The sequence below is a fragment of the Somniosus microcephalus genome, unplaced genomic scaffold, assembly GCF_052327205.1.
Source record: "Somniosus microcephalus isolate GS21.2 unplaced genomic scaffold, FLI_Smic_1.0 unresolved_chr4, whole genome shotgun sequence".
Classification (NCBI taxonomy): domain Eukaryota; kingdom Metazoa; phylum Chordata; class Chondrichthyes; order Squaliformes; family Somniosidae; genus Somniosus; species Somniosus microcephalus.
In genome coordinates this window covers 29,065,892-29,088,375 of record NW_028225182.1, presented here as the reverse complement: position 1 = coordinate 29,088,375, position 22,484 = coordinate 29,065,892, and the positions used below count along the sequence as shown (strand labels likewise).

At 48.2% G+C, this 22,484-nt stretch overlaps 1 protein-coding gene across 2 annotated transcripts in view; it reads left to right on the top strand.

Annotated features, from left to right (window-relative positions):
• Window positions 1–22,484, top strand: part of LOC147090077 (uncharacterized) — a 305,953-nt gene that overhangs the window by 42,969 nt on the left and 240,500 nt on the right. The window contains exon 3 of one of the 2 annotated variants that reach the window (XR_015075322.1): window positions 18,767–19,908. The exons of the other annotated variant lie outside the window; for it this stretch is intronic. The gene's annotated coding sequence lies outside the window, so the exon portion shown is untranslated. Of the gene's footprint in view, window positions 1–18,766; window positions 19,909–22,484 lie in introns of those variants that run through there. 2 annotated transcript variants of the gene reach the window in all.

The window sequence follows — 22,484 nt, the reverse complement described above, 5'->3', positions numbered from 1 at the left end:
GCACAGAGCTGGGGCTGGAATCTGGGAGAGGGGCCGCAGGCAGCACAGAGCTGGGGCTGGAATCTGGGAGAGGGGCCTCAGGCAGCACAGAGCTGGGGCTGGAATCTGGGAGAGGGGCAGCAGGCAGCACAGAGCTGGGGCTGGAATCTGGGAGAGGGGCCGCAGGCAGCACAGAGCTGGGACTGGAATCTGGGAGAGGGGCCGCAGGCAGCACAGAGCTGGGGCTGGAATCTGGGAGAGGGGCCGCAGGCAGCACAGAGCTGGGGCTGGAATCTGGGAGAGGGGCCACAGTTGTAAAATCTGTGGGCATATGGTGAATTAATACACAGACTACAAGAGTAACTTTAACAGGACTTTACTATGCGAAGGTCAGGGCGAATCTGCCCAATAAATCCTTACACAGCACTTATATACCGGTGTGGTCACCACCGGTATTACAGTATACAGTAGCCAAGATAAAGTAGTGCAACCCTTAAAATAGTTCTCTTCAAGGTGGAACGTTACATACACTACAATCCTCCCTTTTTAGGTTAACAATATATACATATTCCCATTAATATAACATCTTAACATATATACAACTTTATGTGAAACAGTTCACAGATTCAGTCTCTCTGGAGGCTTCCGGACTCTGTCCGGATAACGCCTCGGTGGTGTAGTCGTTTTCGGTGGTGTAGTTGGTTCTTCTGGCAAGGTCGATTCGGCTTGAAGGACCGTTTCAGGTTCATCGGATTCCAGTATTACCGGATCGGAGGTAGATGCTCTGGGTATCTCTGCTTCAACATTAGACGTATAGAGTTGTGGAGTAGGTTGGGCCTTTGTGGATGATTCTATGATCTGGTCAACATGGCGCCTTATTATGCTTTCACCAATGTCCACGGTATACATCAACGGTCCTAGCCTTTTTCCAATAGTTCCCGGCTGCCATTTCTCGGTACGGTAGTCCCGGGCCAAAACTTGTTGACCTATCTGAAAGGATCTAGTTGGCCTTTCATTCATGCCTTGAAATTGCCGGTTCTCTACGTCCCTTCTGACGTTTGGCTTAATCAAATCCAGCCGGCATCTTATTCTTCTATTGAAAAACATCATGGCGGGAGTTTGGTTTTGACCGCATGTGTTGCATTCCTGTACGCCAACAAGAAGTTATCTACCTTATGTTGTAGATTTATGTCTTCATTACCCATGGCCTTTATGGCCTTCTTGAAGGTCTGGACAAACCTTTCAGCTAATCCATTGGTGGCGGGATGGTATGGGGCGGACGTATAGTGCTTAACCCCATTGCTTTTTAAGAACTTCCTGAATTCTTCGGACACAAATTGCGGTCCATTATCAGAACAGATCTGTTCCGGCAGCCCATTCCTGGCAAATATGGTCCTTAATACTGTGATGGTTTTTTCCGTGGTGGTGGAGGACATTTTTATTACCTCCGGCCACTTGGAGTGTGCATCCACCGCGATTAAAAACATTGAGTCCATAAATGGACCAGCAAAGTCGATATGTACCCTTTGCCATGGAGATGAGGGCCACTCCCATGGATGCAGAGGAGCTTGTGGTGGCGCGTTTTGGACCTTCTGGCATCCTAGACAGCTCTTGGTTATTTCTTCGATGTCTCCATCAATACCTGGCCACCACACAAACGCTCTGGCTAGGTTCTTCATTTTCACTCCACCCAGATGCCCCTCGTGAAGCTCCTTTAGTACTTTCTGCTGGAGTTTGGGTGGAATCACCACTCTCGATCCACACATCAAGGTTCCTCGGCACACTGACAGCTGTTCTCTTCTGTGCGAAAATGCTGGCAGCATTGGTTCGCCATGTACTGGCCATCCCTCCACCCTTAAGTCGTAGACTCGTGAGAGAGTCGGGTCATTTCTTGTTTCCTTTTCGATCATGGAATTTGTTACTGGTAGACATTCCATTATGGTTGAGTGGAACATCTCCACTGGGTCCACTGTAGTCGCCTCTTCTTCCACTGGCAATGGTAGGCGCGATAACCCATCAGCATTTCCATGCTGCTTGGACCTTTTGTATTCGATGTCATATTGGTGTGCCCCTAGTAGAACGGACCACCTCTGTAGCCTTTGTGCTGTCATAGTGGAAACGGCCTTGTTAGGGTTGAATATGGACACCAACGGCTGGTGGTCTGTCAGCAATGTAAACTTCTTGCCCTGCAGGTAATGATTGAATTTCTTTACTCCCCACACAAGGCTGAGAGCCTCCCTATCTATCTGAGCATAATTTCGCTCAGCGGAGGTCAATGATCGGGACGCAAATGCGACTGGCCTTTCCGAGCCATTTGGTAACTTGTGTGAGAGTACAGCTCCAATACCATAAGGGGAAGCATCACAAGCTAGACGAAGAGGTAGCGTTGGGTTGAAGTGAGCCAACACTTCCTCAGAGGTAATCAACGCCTTGCTTCTGCGAAAGGCCTTCTTACAGTCCTCGCTCCACTTCCATGGTACTTCTTTCCGCAACAGAGCATTCAGCGGATGCAGCACCGTGGATAGATTTGGCAGAAACTTATGGTAATAATTAATCAACCCCAGAAACGACCTCAACTGTGATACATTTTCCGGAGCGGGGGCCTTCACGACCGCTTCGATCTTGTCAGGTGACTTGTGCAGCCCCTCTTGGTCAATGACATGACCGCAGTACGAGATCCGTTTCTGGAAGAACTCACATTTCTGGCGATTAACTCGAAGGCCATATTCCTTCAACCTGGTGAGCACCAGTTTCAAATTTGTGAGGTGTTCCTCCTCGTCTTCTCCCGTAATCAGGATATCGTCCAAGTAACACTGAGTGCTTGGAATACCCTGTAAGACCTGCTCCATGGCCCTCTGCCAAATTGCTGGAGCCGAAGCTACTCCAAAAACCAGTCTATTATATCGATACAAGCCTCTGTGCGTGTTGATTGTGAGATACTGGCGTGACTCTTCCTCGACCTCCATCTGTAAATATGCTTGTGCCAGGTCTATCTTGGTGAAGTGTTTCCCGCCAGACAATGAAGCAAAGATATCCTCAATCCGCGGAAGCGGGTATTGTACCGTGTGAAGCACCGGATTAACTGTGATCTTGAAGTCTCCGCAGATGCGGACCTTCCCCGGTCCCCCTGACTTGTTACTTGATGAAGACTTCATGACGGGAACAATGGGCGTGGCCCACTCACTCCAGTCCACCTTCAACAGTACCTCTGCACGTTCAAGCTCTTCCAGTTCTGCCTCCACAGCAGGTCGTATCGCGTAAGGTACTGATCTGGCTTTGAAAAATTTTGGGCTTGCATGTTCTGCAATCTTGATTTTTGCCTTAATTCCTCTCAGTGTTCCCAGTCCCTGCTGGAATACCTCTTTAGCCTCGTCCAATATTCTGGACAACCGTTCAGGTTTGACATCTTTCTTTCCGAAATCTACCGTCATTGTGTTTAGTGAGTGCCAGTCTATCTTTATTTTCCTGATCCACTCCCGTCCCAGAAGTTGTGGACCTCCCTTGGGTAGTACATATAAGTCCATTCCTTGGTGATCTTTGCCCTTGTGTCTCACCTTGACTATTATCTTTCCGATGGGGTATACTTTATGCCCCGTGTATGTCTGCAACACTATCTCCGTATCCTGTAGGGGAATATGTTTGAATAACTTTTTGTAATCTTGTTTATTCATGACCGTCAACGCCGATCCGGTGTCCACTTCCATCTTCACTTGGACTTTTGCAATCTGCAGTGTGACCCAGATAGTTTGTCGGTCAGCTTCTTTACTCACATTGTGAATCCTCAGACTACCCAGTTCCTTGCTGTTGGGGTCTGAATCCGAATTCAGTTCATCTGGACTCTTCACAGTCACCTTATGTACCTTTCTGTACTTCTTCTGCGGTAACTTATTGTTGCTGGTCTTCTTTCCTGACCGGCATACTTTAGCTATGTGACCAAGTTTGCCACATTTTCTACATTCCTGGTTTTTAAACCAGCATTGGTTCTGGTCGTGTGTTGTCTTCCCACAACGGTAACATTTCGTTGTACCCGAAGTCATTTGATCCACACTGAGTACCGCTGTCTTCAGCTGCATTTCCGCCGTGCCTCTCGCTGCGGCTTCGTGTGATGCTGCAATAAGGACAGCCTTATCAAGTGTAAGATCGTTCTCTTCGAGCAGTCGCTTTTGTGTTCCTTCCTTCGACATCCCGCACACGAACTTGTCTCTCAGTGCCTCTGTCAGATTTACCCCAAACTGACAGTATTTTGCTAGCCTACGCAGTTCAACCAGGTACTCCGCGTTGCTTTCCTCCTTTAGTTGCGTTCTCCCGTAAAATGTAGCTCGTTCCGCTAACATCAGCGGTGTGGGGTTCACATGATCCTTCAGGACAGCAACAATATTAGCGAAAGACTGATCCGTCGGTTTAGCTGGTGATAGAAGATGCTTCAATAACCCGTATGTCTTCGCACCCATTGAGTTTAGTAAGGTTAGAGCTTTATCATAATTTGCTATCTTATTGACCTTACAATATATCTCGATGCGTTCTACATACGTGGTCCAATCTTCCACATCAGAATCGAATTCGTTGATGTTGCCACGCTTAGGCATCTTCACAATCTTCCTGAGAAACAACAACGAAATTTTTCTTTAACTTTTTATTTTCTTTTTTTTTTCCAAAAATGGCGGTTTCCTGCGCTTGTCTTCTTCCCCGCCCACTTTCAAAATGGCGGTTTCCCGCTCCTGTCTTCTTCTCCGCCTACTGGCGGGAGGGGTAAGCTTTTCCCTCGGGCGACGACCGCTGGCTTTCGGGGCTCGCAGCCTGCGCGCCGGCTTCAGTGCGTTCTTTGTTCCCTTTTCTCAGCAGGGCAACCGGCGCTGGGGACAACCCGTTGACGGCGAACAGTTCCAGCCGCTGGCTGAATCTCCTCGGTCTCCCTCGCTCGGCTCTGTCTCTCCCGCTCGCTCGGGCTCTGTCTCTCCCTCAGCGGCTTCCAATCACGCCTCCCAGCCCTCTCGCAGTCCGGTCCTTTCCTCCCCCAGCTGCGGCTGAGTTCTCCGCGGTTTCTTATTTTTATTTCTTCCCGTGCCTTACGATCCCGGTCGCAGCACCTCGCGGCCTCGGTAGCTGCCCGGCCTTTCACCAGTCGCGGTCGAGCTGTCTCACGACACTGTTGCGTCTCCCAGCCCGCTTGTAGCCCGGTCTCTCACACCGGCTGCGTTCCCGCTGGTAGCCCGGTCTCTCACACCGGCTGCGTTCCCGCTTGCACCGCGGCTTCCGTGCCCCACGCTGCCCCAGTCTCAGCGCCTCTGGGCCCGACTTCTGTCCGGCTCCTTTCCCCCCGACCGTGGTCGAGTTCACCGCCCTTCCTCCGTTCTTTTTTTTTTTAATTTTCCCCCTACTCACAGTCAACGTGGCCGACTTGCTTCTCGTGGCTGATCGGCTCACTCACCACCGTGGCAGAAGGGACGATCACTGCCTGTTGCTGATGGAAGGCTTCGTGTCTGAATTCTTCCTTCTTCCTTGCTCTGCAGACTCGAGTCTTCTCTCAGCAGAACGACGAGGGCGGGTGCCTCCTCTCGACGCTCGTTAACTGCTTCGGATGTATCGCTGCCGCAGGGTAAGATCGAACTCGTCGCCACTGTAAAATCTGTGGGTATATGGTGAATTAATACACAGACTACAAGAGTAACTTTAACAGGACTTTACTATTCGAAGGTCAGGGCGAATCTGCCCAATAAATCCTTACACAGCACTTATATACCGGTGTGGTCACCACCGGTATTACAGTATACAGTAGCCAAGATAAAGTAGTGCAACCCTTAAAATAGTTCTCTTAAAGGTGGAACGTTACATACACTACAACAGTCAGCACAGAGCCGGGGCTGGAATCTGGGAGAGGGGCTGCAGGCAGCACAGAGCCGGGGCTGGAATCTGGGAGAGGGGCCGCAGGCAGCACAGAGCTGGGGCTGGAATCTGGGAGAGGGGCTGCAGGCAGCACAGAGCTGGGGCTGGAATCTGGGAGAGGGGCTGCAGGCAGCACAGAGCTGGGGCTGGAATCTGGGAGAGGGGCCGCAGGCAGCGCAGAGCTGGGGTTGGAATCTGGGAGAGGGGCCGCAGGCAGCACAGAGCTGGCAAAGGACCAGAGCCACAGCAGCTTCACAAAAAAAAAAATTTTTAATAGTAATTTAAAAAAAGCTTATTTAAAGACAAATTTCCTGCAGTTTCAGAGACAGCCTTTGTCACTGCAATAATTTCTTAAATGTTTAAAAATTAAATCAAAAGCATCAAAAAGGAAGGGAGTAGCATAAGTAAAGAAAGACTTGCATTTATATAGCGCCATTCACGACCAGCGGACATCTCAAAGCACTTTACAGTCAATGAAGTACTTTTTGAAGTGGAGTCACTGTTGTAATGTGGGAAATGCGGCAGCGCACAGCAAGCTGCCACAAACAGCAATGTGATAATGACCAGATAATCTGTTTTTGTTATGTTGGTTGTGGGATAAATATTGGCCAGGACTCCGGGATAACTCCCCTACTCTTCTTCGAAATAGTGCCATGGGATCTTTTACATCCACCTGAGAGGGCAGACGGGGCCTCGGTTTAACGTCTCATCAGAAAGACGGCCCCTCCGACAGTGCAGCACTCCCTCAGCACTGCACTGGAGTGTCAGCCTAGCTTTATGTGCTCGAGTCCCTGGAGTGGGACTTGAACCCACAACCCTTTGACCCAGAGGCGAGTTTGCTGCCCACTGAGCCACAGCTGACAACGTTGGTCCCTTAGAGGTAGAGACAGGAGAAATTATTATGGGGAATAAGGAAATGGCAGAAACGTTAAACAAATATTTTGTATCTGTCTTCACAGTAGAAGACACAAAAGCAAACCAAAGATGGTGGGGAACCACGGGTTTAATGAGGGTGAGGAACTTAATGTAAAGTACTAGAGAAACTAATGGGACTAAAGGCCGACAAATCCCCTGGACCTGACAGCCTACATCCTAGGGTTCGAAAAGAGGTGGCTGAAGAGACAGTGGATGCATTGGTTTTGATCTTCCAAAATTCCCGAGATTCTAGAATGGTCCCAGCGGATTGGAAGGTCGCAAATGTAACACCGCTATTCAAGAAAGGAGGGAGAGAAAAAACAGGGAACGACAGGCCAGTTAGCCTGACATCAGTCGTTGGGAAAATGCTGGAATCCATTGTTCCGGAAGTTGTATCAGGGCACTTAGAAAATCATAACATGGGTAGGCAGAGTCAACATGGTTTTATGAAAGGGAAATGGTGTTTGACAAATTTATTAGTTATTTGAGGATGTAACTGGCAGGGTAGATAGAGGGGAACCAGTGGATGTAGTATATTTGGATTTCCAAAAGGCATTCGATAAGGTGCTACATAAAACGTTATTACACAAGATTAGGGCTCACGGGGTTGGGGGTAATATAGTAGCATGGACAGAGGATTGGTTAACAGGCAGAAAACAGAGAGTAGGGATAAATGGACCTTTTTCAGGTTGGCAGGCTGTATCTAGTGGGGAGTCGCAAGGATCAGTGTTGGGGCCTCAGCTATTTACAATCTATATTAATGACCTAGATGAAGGGACCGAGTGTAATGTATCCAAGTTTGCTGATGATACAAAGCTAGGTGGGACAGTAAGCTGTGAGGAGAACACAGAGTCTGCAAAGGGATATAGATAGACTGAGTGAGTGGGCAGTAAGGTGGCAGATGGAGTGTAATGTAGGGGAATGTGAGGTTATTCACTTTGGTAGGAAGAATAGAAAAACAGAATATTTTTTAAATGGTGAGAAACTTTCAAATGTTGGTGTTCAGAGAGATTTGGGTGTCCTCGTGCAAGAAACACAGAAAGCGAGCGTGCAGGTACAGCAAGCAATAAGGAAGGCAAATGGCATGTTGGCCTTTATTGCAAGGGGGTTGGAGTATAAGAGTGAGGAAGTCTTGCTACAATTGTACAGGGCCTTGGTGAGACCACACCTGGAGTACTGGGCACAGTTCTGGTCTCCTTATCTAAGGAAGGATATACTTGCCTTGGAGGCGGTGCAACGAAGGTTCACTAGATTGATTCCTGGGGTGAGAGGGCTGTCCTATGGTGAGAGATTGTGTAGAATGGGCCGATACTCTCTGGAGTTTAGAAGAATGAGAGGTGATCTCATTGAAACATACAAGATTCTGAAGGGGATTGACAGGGTAGATGCTGAGAGGTTGTTTCCCCCTGGCTGGAGTGTCTAGAACTAGGGGTCACAGTCTCAGGATAAGGGGCTGGCCATTTAAGACCGAGATGAGGAGGAATTTCTTCACTCGGAGGGTTGTGAATCTTTGGAATTCTCTGCCCCAGAGGGCTGTGAATGCTGAGTCTTTGAGTATCTTCAAGGCTGAGATCGATAGATTTTTGGACTCTGGGGGGAATCAAGGGATATGGAGATCGATGATCAGCCATGATCTTATTGAATGGTGGAGCAGGCTCGAGGGGCCGAATGGCCCACTCCTGCTAATTGGCTAAGGGAGAGGAGGCAGTGAGCAGTGCTGAGGGATGTTTTTCTGACTGGAGGGAAGTATGCAGTGGGCTCCCCCAGGGGTCGGGATTAGGACCATTGCTTTTCTTGTTATATATAACTGACCTGGACTTGGGTATAGGTGAACAATTTCGAAGTTTACGGATGATACTATTTACTATGTTGCCAAGTTTTGTGAGTGTAGTAGTAGCAGACTTCAGAAGGACAGAGACAGACTGTGAAATGAGCAGACACAAGGCAGATGACATTAAATGAGGATAAGTGTGAAGTGATGCACTTTGGGAGAAACAACAGGGAGAGTCCGTATAATCTAAATGGGACTAGTTTGAGGGGGTGCAAGAGCAGAGGGACCTGGGGGTCCATATTCACAAGTCTTTGAAAGTGCCACGGCAAATTGGTGAGGCGGTTCAGAAAGCGTATGGGATACTTGGCTTTGTAAATAGGGCCATTGAATACAAAAACAAGGAAGTTACACTAAACCTTTACAAATCACTAGTTAGGAACATAGGACAGGAGGAGGCCATTCAGCCCCTCGAGCCTGTTCCGCCATTCAATAAGATCATGGCTGATCTTGGGCTCAAAGCCACTTCCCTGCCCGCTCCCCATAACCCTTCACTCCCGTATCTTGCAAAAATCTGTCTCTCTCCACCTTAAATGTATTTAATGACCCAGCCTCCACGGCTCTCTGGGGCAGAGAATCCCACAGATTTACGACCCTCTGAGAGAAGAAATTCCTCCCCATCTCAGTTCTAAAAGGGCGACCATTTATTCTGAAACTATGCCCCCGAGTTCTAGATTTCCCCACGAGGGGAAACACCCTCTCTGCATCTACCCTGTCGAGCCCCCCTCAGTATCTTATATGTTTCAATAAGATCACCTCTCATTCTTCTAAATTCCACTGAGCATAGGCCCAACCTGCTCAACCTTTCCTCATAAGACAATCCCCTCATCTCTGGAATCAACCTCGTGAATCGTCTCTGAACTGCCTCCAATGCAAGTGTATCCCTCCTTAAATAAGGAGACCAAAACTGTACGCAGTACCCCAGGTGTGGTCTCACCAATACCCTGTACAGTTGTAGCAGGACTTCCCTACTTTTATACTCCAACCCCCTTGAAATAAAGGCCAACATCCCAACAAGGGGGCATAGATTCAGGGTAAGGGGCAGGAGATTTAGAGGGGATTTGAGGAGGAACTTTTTCACCCAGAGGGTGGTTGGAATCTGGAACTCACTGCCTGAAAGGGTGGTAGAGGCAGGAACCCTCACAACATTCAAGAAGCATTTGGATGAGCACTTGAAATGCCATTGCATACAAGGCTATGGACCAAATGCTGGAAAATGGGATTAGACAGGACAGGGGTGGATGGGCGGTGCGGACATGATGGGCCGAAGGGCCTCTTTCTGTGCTGTAAAACTCTATGACTCTATCCCATTTGCCTTTTTGATTACTTGCTGTACCTGCATGGTAACTTTTTGTGTTTCATGCACAAGGACCCCCAGGTCCCTCTGAACTGTAGCATTTTGTAATCTCTCCATTTAAATAATTTGTTTTTTTATTTTTCCTGCCAAAGTGTATAACCTTGCACTTTCCCACATTATCCTCCATCTGCCAAATGTGTGCCCACTCACTCAGCCTGTCTATATCCCTTTGCAGGTTCTTTGAGTCCTCTGCACAACTTGCTTTCCCACCCATCTTTGTATTAGGACAGGAGGAGGCCATTCAGCCCTTCGAGCCTGTTCTGTCTTTCAATGAGATCATGGCTGATCTGCGACCTAACTCCATACACCCGCCTTTGGCCCATATCCCTTAATACCTTTGGGTAACAAAAACCTGTCAATCTCAGATTTAAAATTAACAATTGATCGAGCATCAATTGCTGTTTGCGGAAGAGAGTTCCAAACCTCTACCACCCTTTGTGTGTAGAAGTGTTCCCTAATTTCACTCCTGAAAGGTCTGGCTCTAATTTTTAGACACTGCCCCCAGTCCTAGAATCCCCAACCAGCGGAAATAGTTTCTCTCTATCTACCCTATCTGTTCCCCTTAATATCCTGAAAACTTCGATCAGATCACCCCTTAACTTCCTAAATTCCAGGGAATACAACCCTAATTTGCGTAATCCCTCCTCGTAACTTAACCCTTGAAGTCCAGGTATCATTCTGGTAAACCTACGCTGCACTCCCTCCAAGGCCAATATATCCTTCCTAAGGTGTGATGCCCAGAACTGCTCACAGTGCTCCAGGTGTGGTCTAACCCGGGTTTTGTACAGCTGCAGGGTTTTGGCCTCAGCTGGAGTCTTGTGTACAGTTCTGGGCACCACACTTTAGGAAGGATGTCAAGGCCTTGGAGAGGGTGCAGAGGAGGTTGACCAGGATGGTACCAGGGATGAGGGGCTTCAGTTATGTGGAGAGATTGGAGAAGCTGGGATTGTTCCCCTTAGAGCAGAGAAGGTTAAGAGGAGATCTAATAGAGGTGTTCAAAATGATGAGGGGATTTGATCGAGCAAGTAGAGAGAAACTGTTCACTCTGGCAAGTGGGTCGGTAACCAAAGGTCACAGATTTAAAATAGTTACTAAAAGAACTATAGGTGAAATGAGGAGAATTGTTTTCACACAGAGGGTTGTTCAGATCTGGAACGCACCATCTGAAAGGATGCTGGAATCAGGTTCCACAGGAACTTTCAAACAGTAATTGGACGAGTCCTTGAAGAGGACTAGTTTGCAGAGTTCTGGGGATAAAGCTGGGGTTTGGGACTAAATTGGACAGCTCTTTCAAAGACACGATGGGCCGAATCACCTCCTTCTGTGCTGTTAGATTCTATGATCAGTGTGAACACGCTGGTGTCTCTTAAGGTTCTTAGAGCTTTTAAAGCTCTTCCCACAAGTCAGAACATTTAAAGGGTCACTCGTCAGTGTGAACAAGCTGATCTGACAGGAGGGTGGATGACTGAGTGAATCCCTTCCCCTACACGGAGCAGGTAAACGGCCTCTCACCAGCGTGTAGGAGCCAGTGTCTCTTCAGCTTCCCAGGGCTTTTAAAGCTTTTCCCACAAGTCAGAACATTTAAAGGGTCTCTCGTCAGTGTGAACAAGCTGGTGTGTCAGCAGGGTGGAGGACTGCAAGAATCCCTTCCCACACACGGAGCAGGTGAATGGCCTCTCCACAGTGTGGAGGCACTGGTGCCCCTTCAGATGCCCGGGGCTTTTAAAGCTCTTCCCACAGTCAGGACATTGAAATGGTGTAATGAAATGTGTTTGGCTTGCCTGTATTTGTTTTGCACTCATGTATATTACCCTCCCCCACACGGTGTATAGTTTCACTTCCTCTTTCATGACTAACCTGGAATGTTCCAGGTCTTGGCTCTTGGCTCCGCCCCGACTTCTCTTACATAAAGATCCCAGGATCTGTATGACTCATTCCTGCGAGCCAGTCAGTGTGTTGAGATGTTAGCTCTGATCTTAGTGATTAAAAGCCAACTTGTTAAGGTCTATAACTTCTAGTTTTGTGGTTATTGAAGGCACATCAATTTTAATCACTAAAGAATACTAGGATGGATCGACTCCTAAAACCAGAGCATCTGGACTTGGATCCACATTCTGCTGAAGCATCAAATCAATTTGGACACTGGCTTAAATGCTTCAAACTCTTCGTGAGGGCCTCATCCGCTAGCGAGGTAGATAAACTGAGTCTACTGACTACTCGCGTTAATCATCGGATTTATTCGTTCATCCGGGACGCCACCTCTTACACGGAGGCCATCACTATCCTGAAGGCCCAATACCAGAGGCCAGTAAACGAAGTGTACGCCAGACATCTGCTGGCTACATGCAGGCAGCGACCTGAGGAATCAATGGACGATTTCTTACAGGGCCTAAAGGACTTGGTCCGGGACTGTAACTGCAAGGCTGTGACGGCCAACGCGTACTCTGACGAATTGGTCCGCGATTCCTTCATCATGGGCCTCAAATCGAATTATATCCGGCAGAGACTGCTGGAGGAGGAGGTCCTGGACTTAAAAAAGGCAGTGGCCACTGCGCGATCGCTGGACGTGGCCCAGAAAAACTCTGACTCTTATTCTCCTGGCCATGCGGGTAGAGATATGCCCAAGGTGGATTTCCGGGGGAAAACTAATATCTTTTCATGAGGGGTAGTGTTAGTGGCTGTACATAACAGAGACCTTATGGAGTGGAGCACGTCTGGGAGGACTTCCTGCCAGCGGGAGGTCGGAAGGCCTTTTGACTTTAAGGCTAACGTGACAGCCTTCCAAACAGTAGCATTCTCCCTTCCCCATCTACACTTGCCCATTACCCCGGGGGTTGTAGCTAGTGGTTCTGCTAGTGGCTATCCCCTTTGAGAGCAAGAACTGGCGCAGTTCGTCACTCATAAATGACGTCCCCCTATCGCTGTGTATGTAGTTCGGCATGCCAAACATGCAGAATAGATTACCAAGACACTTGATGACCGTGGCACTGGTCATGTCTGGGCAGGGAATGGCGAAGGGGAAGCGGGAATATTCATCGATGATATTGAGGAAGTATACGTTACGGTCGGCAGAGGGAAGGGGTCCCTTGAAGTCCAGACTTAGGCGCTCGAATGGCCGTGTGGCTTTGATAAGGTGTGCACGGTCAGGCCTGTAGAAACAAGGCTTGCATTCCGCACAGGTGCGGCAGGCTCTGGTCATTGCCCTGACCTCCTCGATGGAGTGGGGCAGGTTGCGGGACTTTGTAAAATGGTATAGTCGGGTGACCCCTGGGTGACAGAGGTCATTGTGGAGACCCTGTAATTTGTCCGTATGAATGCTGGCACACATTCCCCGCGATAGGGCGTCTGGGGGTTCATTAAGGGCTCCCGGCCTGTACATAATATCATAGTCGAATGTGGATAGTTCGATCCTCCACCTGAGTATTTTGTCATTCTTGATTTTCCCCCTTTGTTTGTTATTAAACATGAAAGCCACCGACCGCTGGTCGGTGAGCAGGGTGAAACATTTGCCGGCTAGGTAGTGTCTCCAGTGCCGCACTGCCTCCACTATAGCCTGTGCCTCCTTCTCGACAGAAGAGTGCCTGATTTCAGGTCCCTGAAGGGTTCGGGAGAAGAAGGCCACAGGTCTCCCAGCCTGATTGAGGGTCGCAGCTAAGGCAAAGTCTGACGCATCGCTTTCGACTTGAAAGGGAATGAATTCGTCCACTGCACACAGTGCAGCCCTTTCAATGTCCTGTTTGATACTGGTGAAAGCCTCCCGAGCTTCAGCTGATAGTGGGAAGGACGTCGATTTAATGAGGGGTCGGGCCTTATCAGAGTAATTGGGCACCCATTGGGCATAATACGAAAAAAATCCCAAGCACCTTTTTAAAGCTTTGGGATTGTGTGGCAGGGGCAGTTCCTTTAGGGGGCGTAATCGGTCAGGGTCCGGTCCAATTACCCCATCTTCCACCACACAGCCGAGGATACAGAGACGGGTTGTGTTGAAGACACATTTGTCTTCGTTGTAGGTTAGATTCAGCTTTAGGGCAGTTTTTAAAAATCTCGCAAGATTTATATCGTGGTCTTGCTGGTTGTGCCCGCAGATAGTGACATTGTCCAGATAGGGGTAGGTAGCTTGTAGTTTATTCTCGTCAACCATGCGGTCCATCTCACGTTGGAAGACCGAGACCCCATTTGTTACCCCGAAGGGCACTCTGAGAAAATGGTAGAGGTGTCCGTTCGCCTCAAAGGCGGTGTATGGGTGGTCCTCCATTCTAATGGGGAGCTGGTGATACGCGGATTTGAGGTCGATAGTCGAGAAGACTCGGTATTGCGCAATCTGGTTGACCATTTCTGATATGCGGGGTAAAGGGTAGGTGTCCAGCTGGGTATAAATATTAACAGTCTGGCTGTAGTCAATTACCATCCGTTTCTTTTCGCTATTTTTAACTATGACTACTTGGGCACGCCACGGACTGGTACTGCATTCAATAATGCCTTCCCGCAGGAGTCTGTCCACTTCCGCCTTGATAAAGTGTCTGTCTTCCAGACTGTACCGTCTACTTTTGGTCGCTATGGGCCTACAGTTCGGAGCGAGATTAGCGAATAAAGAGGGCGGGCTGATTTTTAAGGTTGATCGGCCACAGACTGTGAGTGGCGGCTGGGACCCGCCATATGCTAGCGTGACACTTTCGTGGAGGTCCAGGCCCAAGATTACATTAACACAGAGTTCTGGCATCACGAGGAGTTTAAAATCCTTGTAGTCCGTGCCTTTTACAGTCAGTGTTACCACACAGTAGCCCAAAATGTCCAAAGTGTGGGGCTTAGCAGCCATAGCATTTCTGCTCCATGTAGGGGTTACCGTTAATGAGTGCCGCCGTACCAGGCTAGGGTGGATAAAACTCTCGGTACTCCCACAGTCAATTAAACATTTCGTTAAATTCCCATTTACCTGTATGTCCATCATAGATTTTGTCAACGGGTGTGGCCTGGATTGATCCACCGTGATCGAAGCCACTGTTGGGCCCTGGGCGGCCGTTGAGTCGGGAAAAGATGGCGGATCCCAAGATGGCGGCCCGCACGGCACGCACGAGGCGGTGACGGAGTTGGAAATCGGATTCCCCCTGCAGACTTTGCTAAAATGCCCCTTTTTCTTACATTTGAAGCATGTAGCGTCCTTCGCTGGGCATCGATGTCTGGGGTGCTTGGCCTGGCTGCAGAAGTAGCATTTCGGGCCTCGAGACATTGCCGCTGTAGTTGGACTCCTGGGTGAACTTCTGTGTGGGGACTCCGGCGGTGTAGAGCTGGTCTGAGACCTGGATGGGGAAGATGGCTGATTCCAAGATGGCGGCCCACTCGGCGCACACGAGGCGGTGAGGGCCGCATGGCCGGAAGAATAAGAGTCAGAATTTTTCTGGGCCACGTCCAGCGATCGCGCAGTGGCCACTGCCTTTTTTAAATCCAGGGCCTCCTTCTCCAGCAGTCTCTGCCGGATATAATTTGATTTGAAGCCCGTGACGAAGGAATCGCGGACCAATTCGTCAGAGTACGCGTTGGCCGTCACGGCCTTGCAGTTACAGTCCCGGACCAAGTCTTTTAGGCCCTGTAAGAAATCGTCCATTGATTCCTCAGGTCGCTGCCTGCGTGTAATCACAGAAATCACAGAAACCCCACAGTGCAGATAGAGGCCATTTCGGCCCATCAAGCCTGCACCGACACATATCCCACCCAATCCCCGTAACCCCTATACCAACACATAGCCCACCCTATCCCCGTAACCCCACGTATTTAATCCCCCTAACACTAAGGGTCAATTTATCACAGCCAATCAACCTAACCCGCACATCTTTGGACTGTGGGAGGAAACCGGAGCACCCGGAGGAAACCCACGCAAACACGGGGAGAACGTGCAAACTCCACACAGACAGTCACCCGAGGCCGGATTCGAACCCGGGTCCCTGGCGCTGTGAGGCAACAGTGCTAACCACTATGCCACCGTGCTGCCCGCAGATGTCTGGCGTACACTTCGTTTACTGGCCTCTGGTATTGGGCCTTCAGGATAGTGATGGCCTCCGTGTAAGAGGTGGCGTCCCGGATGAACGAATAAATCCGATGATTAACGTGAGTAGTCAGTAGACTCAGTTTATCTACCTCGCTAGCGGATGAGGCCCTCGCGAAGAGTTCGAAGCATTTGAGCCAGTGTCCAAATTGATTTGATGCTTCAGCAGAATGTGGATCCAAGTCCAGATGCTCTGGTTTTAGGAGTCGATCCATCCTAGTATTTAGTGATTAAAATTGATGTGCCTTCAATAACCACAAAACTAGAAGTTATAGACTTTAACAAGTTGGCTTTTAATCACTAAGATCAGAGCTAACATCTCAACACACTGGCTGGCTCACAGGAATGAGTCAGAGAAGTCAGGGAAGAGGAAGTGAAACTATACACCGTGTGGGGGAGGGTAATATACATGAGTGCAAACGAATACAGGCAAGACAAGCAGATTTCATTACACAGCAACTCTTAACCAAGCTGGTAGACCAGTAGCTTTCTTCTCTCATACATTGCAAGGACCAGAAGTTCGACATTCTTCAGTGGAAAAGGAGGCACAGGCGATTATCGAAGCAGTCAGGTATTGGAGACATTATCTCGCTGGCCAACGTTTCACACTTATTATTGACCAGCGATCTGTAGCCTTTATGTTCAATACTAAGCAGAGAGGCAAGATCAAAAATGATAAGATTTTAAGATGGCGAATAGAACTGTCAACATATGACGATGATATTCAGTGCAGGCCTGGAGTATTCAATGAGCCATCGGATGCTTTGTCATGAGGTGTATGTGCTAGTCTAGGTATAGATAAGCTTCAAAGTCTCCACGACGCACTCTGCCACCCTGGGGTTACCAGATTGAACCACTTCATTAAGTCCCACAATCTACCCTATTCTATTGAGGAGGTCCGGACAATGACCAGAACCTGTCGTGTTTGTGCTGAATGCAAACCCCGCTTCTATAAGCCGTCCAAGCCAGCTCATCTTATTAAAGCAACTCGACCATTTGAGCGTTTGAGTCTCGATTTTAAAGGTCCCCTTCCATCGAGCAACCGTAATGTCTATTTTCTTAATATTATAGACGAGTACTCTCGGTTCCCTTTTGTTATCCCCTGTCCAGATGTGACCAGTGCTGTTGTAATTAAATGCCTCTGCCAACTGTTTTCCTTGTTTGGCACACCTAACTATATACATAGTGATAGGAGTTCTTCCTTTATGAGCGAAGAATTGCGACAGTTTTTGCTATCGAAAGGGATTGCAACGAGTAGAACTACCAGCTATAACCCTCGTGGTAATGGTCAGGTCGAGAAAGAAAATGCGACAGTGTGGAAGGCTATCGTACGGTCTCTGAAGTCGCAAGGCCTGCCGACCTCTCGCTGGCAGGATGTCCTTCCAGACATGCTGCATTCCATAAGGTCTCTTTTGTGTACAGCGACGAATGCCACCCCTCATGAAAGGATGTTTAGCTTTCCAAGAAAAGCTACCAATGGAGTACTGTTACCCACATGGTTGACGACCATGGGCCCTGTGCTGTTGCACAGACATGTGAGAGGCCGCAAGACTGATCCACTGGTGGAGGAAGTACAACTCCTCCATGCTAGTCCCCAGTATGCGTATATTCAATATCCGGATGGGCGAGAGGATACAGTCTCTATTAAAGATCTTGCACCTGCTGGAGCTCGAAAAGAGTTCGACTCTGAGAGTAGAGTTTTCAATCGTGGTATTGGACCTTCAGAGACACAAACCCTCAGTGTGGAAAACACTGATGATTCTGGGAATTTGAATGAACCGGAGTTAGTACCCTGGGAGGAGCCTCAGCAAGAGTTACGTCATTCCCATAGGACTATTAGACCTCCTGACAGACTGAATCTATAGCAGGGGGTGAATGTGATGAAATAACTCTGTGTTCTGGCATTTGTATTGCCTGTTGTTGTTGTACTTGTTAATGTCTGGAATGTTCTACAGGTGTAGCCACTAATGCTCCTCCCTAGCCCTGCCCCTCTGGATCCTTCCGGATTGGTGTGAGTCTTACTCATAAGGGCTGGGTCAGTGATGAATGATGGTTGCCCTGTGTTAACTCGATGCCATGTTCTTACTTAATAAAAGCCTTTAGTTTTAAGCTTTAACCTCTTGGATTCAGGCAGTTATTTGGCACATCAGGTTATAAGACAATAATCAACACACATATTTTGTTCGTGGTCCAGTGCACTGACACAAAGTTCCTTCACAACTGTAACAATTTTATTGCGGTTGCTGTGAAGGCTGCACTCACTCTACTCGTACACCTGGTCTCCAAAGGAGGCAAAACAGGACTAATGTTGCCGACCTCAGCTCTTTTTGATCAGAAAATATCAACTGTTTCGCCTCACCAGGAAATGCACAAAAGAGGCAGCAGTGCTGATTGGCTGCCCAGGGAAGTCCTATTTAGATTAAACTCCTTCACCCAGAGGGTGCTGAGAATGTGGAACTTGCTGCCACAGGGAGTAGTTGAGGCGAAGAGCATGGATATATTTAAGGGGAAGCTGGATAAACACATGGGAGAAAGGAATAGAAGGAGATGCTGATAGGGTGAGATGAAGAGAGATGGGAGGAGGCTCGTGTGGAGCATAAACACCACATGGACCAGTTGGGCCGATTGGCCTGTTTCTGTGCTGTACAATCTGTGTAATTCTATGTAATAAGAGAGGAGAGAATGTTCCATAGAAACTAGAATTATCTGTTCTGAATTTTAATCCTGAACTTACAGTGATGTCTTTTGTAAACTGCTTTTACAGGGAATATCATCGGCCTTTGAATGTGGAAGGAGAAATGTTTGCCTGTTCTGTCTGTGGGAAAAGATTTCGAAGATCGGTGTGACTGGAAAAGCACCAAGACACACACACCCGAGTGAGAGTGTTCCAGTGCACTGACTGTGGAAAGAGCTTTAACCAGTTACACAGTCTGAAAAAACATCACACCGTTCACAGCGGGGAGAAACCGTACACGTGTTGTGTGTGTGGATGAGGCTTCAACTGATTCAGCTCCATGTCCCAGCTGAGAACTCATCGACGCAGCGAGTTCACACCGGGGAGAGACCGTTCACCTGCTCCGTGTGTGAGAAGGGATTCACTAATTCATCCAACCTGCTGATGCACCAGCACATTCACACTGGGTAGAGACCATTCACCTGCTCCGTGTGTGAGAAGGGATTCACTAATTCCTCTGACCTTCTCAGACACCAGCGCATTCACACTGGGGAGAGGCCATTCACCTGCTACGTGTGTGGGAAGGGATTCAATCAGTCATCCAACCTGCTGACACACCTGCGAGCTCACACTGGGGTGAGGCCATTCACCTGCTCCGTGTGTGGGAAGGGATTCACTCAGTCGTCCAACCTGCTGACACACCAGTGAGTTCACACCAGGGAGAGGCCGTTCACCTGCTCAGTGTGTGAGAAGGGATTCAATCAGTCATCCACCCTGCTGACACACCAGCGAGTTCACACCGGGGAGAAGCCGTTCACCTGCTCAGTGTGTGAGAAGGGATTCAATCAGTCATCGAACCTGCTGGCACATCAGCGAGTTCATGCCGGGGAGTGGCTGTTCACCTGCTCAGTGTGTGAGAAGGGATTCAATCAGTCATCCAACCTGCTGAGACACCAGCAAGTTCACAAGTGACTGCAGAGGTTTGATTCTGCTGTTATTGCTGCTGTTAGTCACATCCAGGACTGAATCATGTTGATTCTGACAGTTGGGGTTTGTTTCTGCTGATGTTAATAACCCCTATAACTGGGCTGGATTTTAATATTCTGGATATATAGCTGATTGAGTTGTTGGGGCTGCAGTGTCCCTTTAAGTACTGCTGTCTGATCTTTCCCCTTAATTTCTGATGAGTGTCCCTGAAATATTTTACAATAAAATTATGAACTTTTACTTCAATCGTATATTAATCTTTGCTATAAAATCTACAATTCATTATCTGAAAGATTCCATTGATTATCATCTCCAATTAGAAAGTGCTGATTAATCCTCGCTGACAACTCTTACTGACTTGCACATTACACACAGTGGCACCTCCATTATCCACCAGAAAGAAGGGGAATGGGAATTGGTGGAGAATCGAGAGTCCCCAAATGTTGCCCCTCCCATCTGGTACAGCAATCCCCTCGGCACGGGAATGGAGACAAGTCCAGTTATAGTGATGGGATGAGTTAAAGGTATTTACTCAGACGGGCGGAAGGTGGGAAGTGGCGTTCCATGGGGATTGGTGCTGGGACCACTGTTGTTCACCATTTACATGAATGATTTGGACTTGGGAATCAGAAGTACAATTTCTAAATTTGCTGATGACACTAAATTGGGGGGTGTAGTTAATACTGAGGAAGACTGCGATAGCACCCTTGTAGAATTATTCAGTTGTGTTTAGTAAATAGCAGCATCTGTTAATTTGCTTTGACCGATCACATCACTATATAGTTATGTAAAAAACAGAAATTATTAACAGCTCCCAATTTCAGAATTGTCAGATTCAAACTCAACTTCTTCCAAGTACAATCTAACATTTCAAAAATTGTAATGGATGTAGGCGAGATATTAGGACTGTTGTCTAACACAATCCAAACACAGTGACACACAGACAGATGGGCAGGTGTAGCTTCACAGCGAATCCTTTCAAGCCTCACTAAAAAGTGGCAGACTGGCAATCCATTGTTCACTAATGGAGTTGTGATCTTTGTAAATTAAGAAATGGAAATGTGTCAAAGAGTTGATTAACAGAGTGGGGCATCATCTTCCTTTGATTTCTATTTCTGACACCAGGCAACAGAAAAAGGTCATTACAACACGACATAAACAGACTCTTCAGGTGTGAGACATCAGACTTCAGAACAACACGTCTGCCAGCTCTGGCCACAAACCTCAGTAGTCAACCTTTCAGCAGCTGCAGGCCTGATTAAATAACTAGTAGTTTAACATGTCTAGTAGAACTTTTGTATCAAAATAGAAGAAATGTATTTGTGACACACACACAATGAATAATTAAATCACAATGTGATTGTGAGGATCGATTATCGCATCTTGATACCTTCCGTGTCCACCAGTCGAGGAAGGTATCAAGTGAACCGGTGGACACCACCTGCTCCCTCTCCAGGGCCACCCGGGCACGGACAAGACCATGGGAGAGAGGCAGGCAGCCAGAGTGACCCCCCATGGGCCCCGCCCATCCAGGGCCTACAAATTGCTGTTTTCGCCAGGCCCAAGAGCAGGTCCAGGAGAAGATCCTCCCACTTACCCACCCCCACTCCGCACCGGGCGGCCAAAGATTAGGAGCGTGGGGCTAAAGTGTAACCAAGAGTTGAGGAGCAGCCCCTTCAGGTAACTATACAGGGGCTGTAACCTCTCACACTGAATATATACACGGCCCGTGGACTCGTCTAGGTCGCAAACATCACATCTGACCTTGGAGTCCGGAAAGGAGCTTAAACTGTTGCACACGACAGCTCCCTGCAACAGTCTCCACCTCAGATCCCCAATGGTGCTGGGAAGGACTCCCGCATAGAGAGCCCTCCATTGGGGACCCTCGCCTCCGTCAGACAGCAAGATGACCTGCCAGTCTGATTGAGATTCGGCAATAAACAAAATTAATCCATAAATGACACAGAAACCCAGGTCCCTGGGTCCTCAGCCCTGGTGTGAAGTACGCTGGCCACCAATTTTCTGTTACTAACTGGCACCTCAGGCCCCGCCCAGTCTGGTTTAATTACTAAATGTTTTCTAACTCGGGTTCAGGCCTGTCATTCTGAGGGAAACAAGGCCTCATTTATTGGTGTGTCCCACCCGAGCGGCTGTTAATGGCTTTAATAAACTCGTAGCAAGGTTTTATTTAAAGGTGGAAAGAGGTGAAAAACGCAACTAGCGATGCCTCAAAACTCACGGACAGAGAAATCCACTTCATCAGCGCCCCTGCCACAGGACTCAATATCCACCCCCTCCACCACTGGTGCACTGTGTCTGCAGTATGTACGGTCTACAAGATGACCACGGTCAGGCCGTGTGGAGTCAAGGGCCAGGCAACAGAATGGATGGAAAGATCGCTACAAACTTCCCTTAACTCCAACCCTCTGATTTCTGTTTTGTAGCCAGCTTATTTAAGAAGGGAAGTAGACAAAAAGCTGGAAACTATAGACCAGTTAGCCTAACATCCATGGTTGGCAAAATGTTGGAGTCCATTATTAAGGAAACAGTAACAGAGCATTTGGATAAACATAATTTAACAGGACAGAGTCAGCATGGTTTTATGAAGGGGAAGTCATGTTTGACAAATTTGCTCGAATTCTTTGAGGATGTAACATACAGAGTGGATAAAGGGGAACCAGTGGATGTAGTGTATTTGGACTTCCAAAAGGCATTTGACAAGGTTCCACACAAAAGATTACTGATCAAGATAAGAAATCATGGGATTGGGGGTAATCACAGAATCACAGAAACCCCACAGTGCAGATAGAGGCCATTTCAG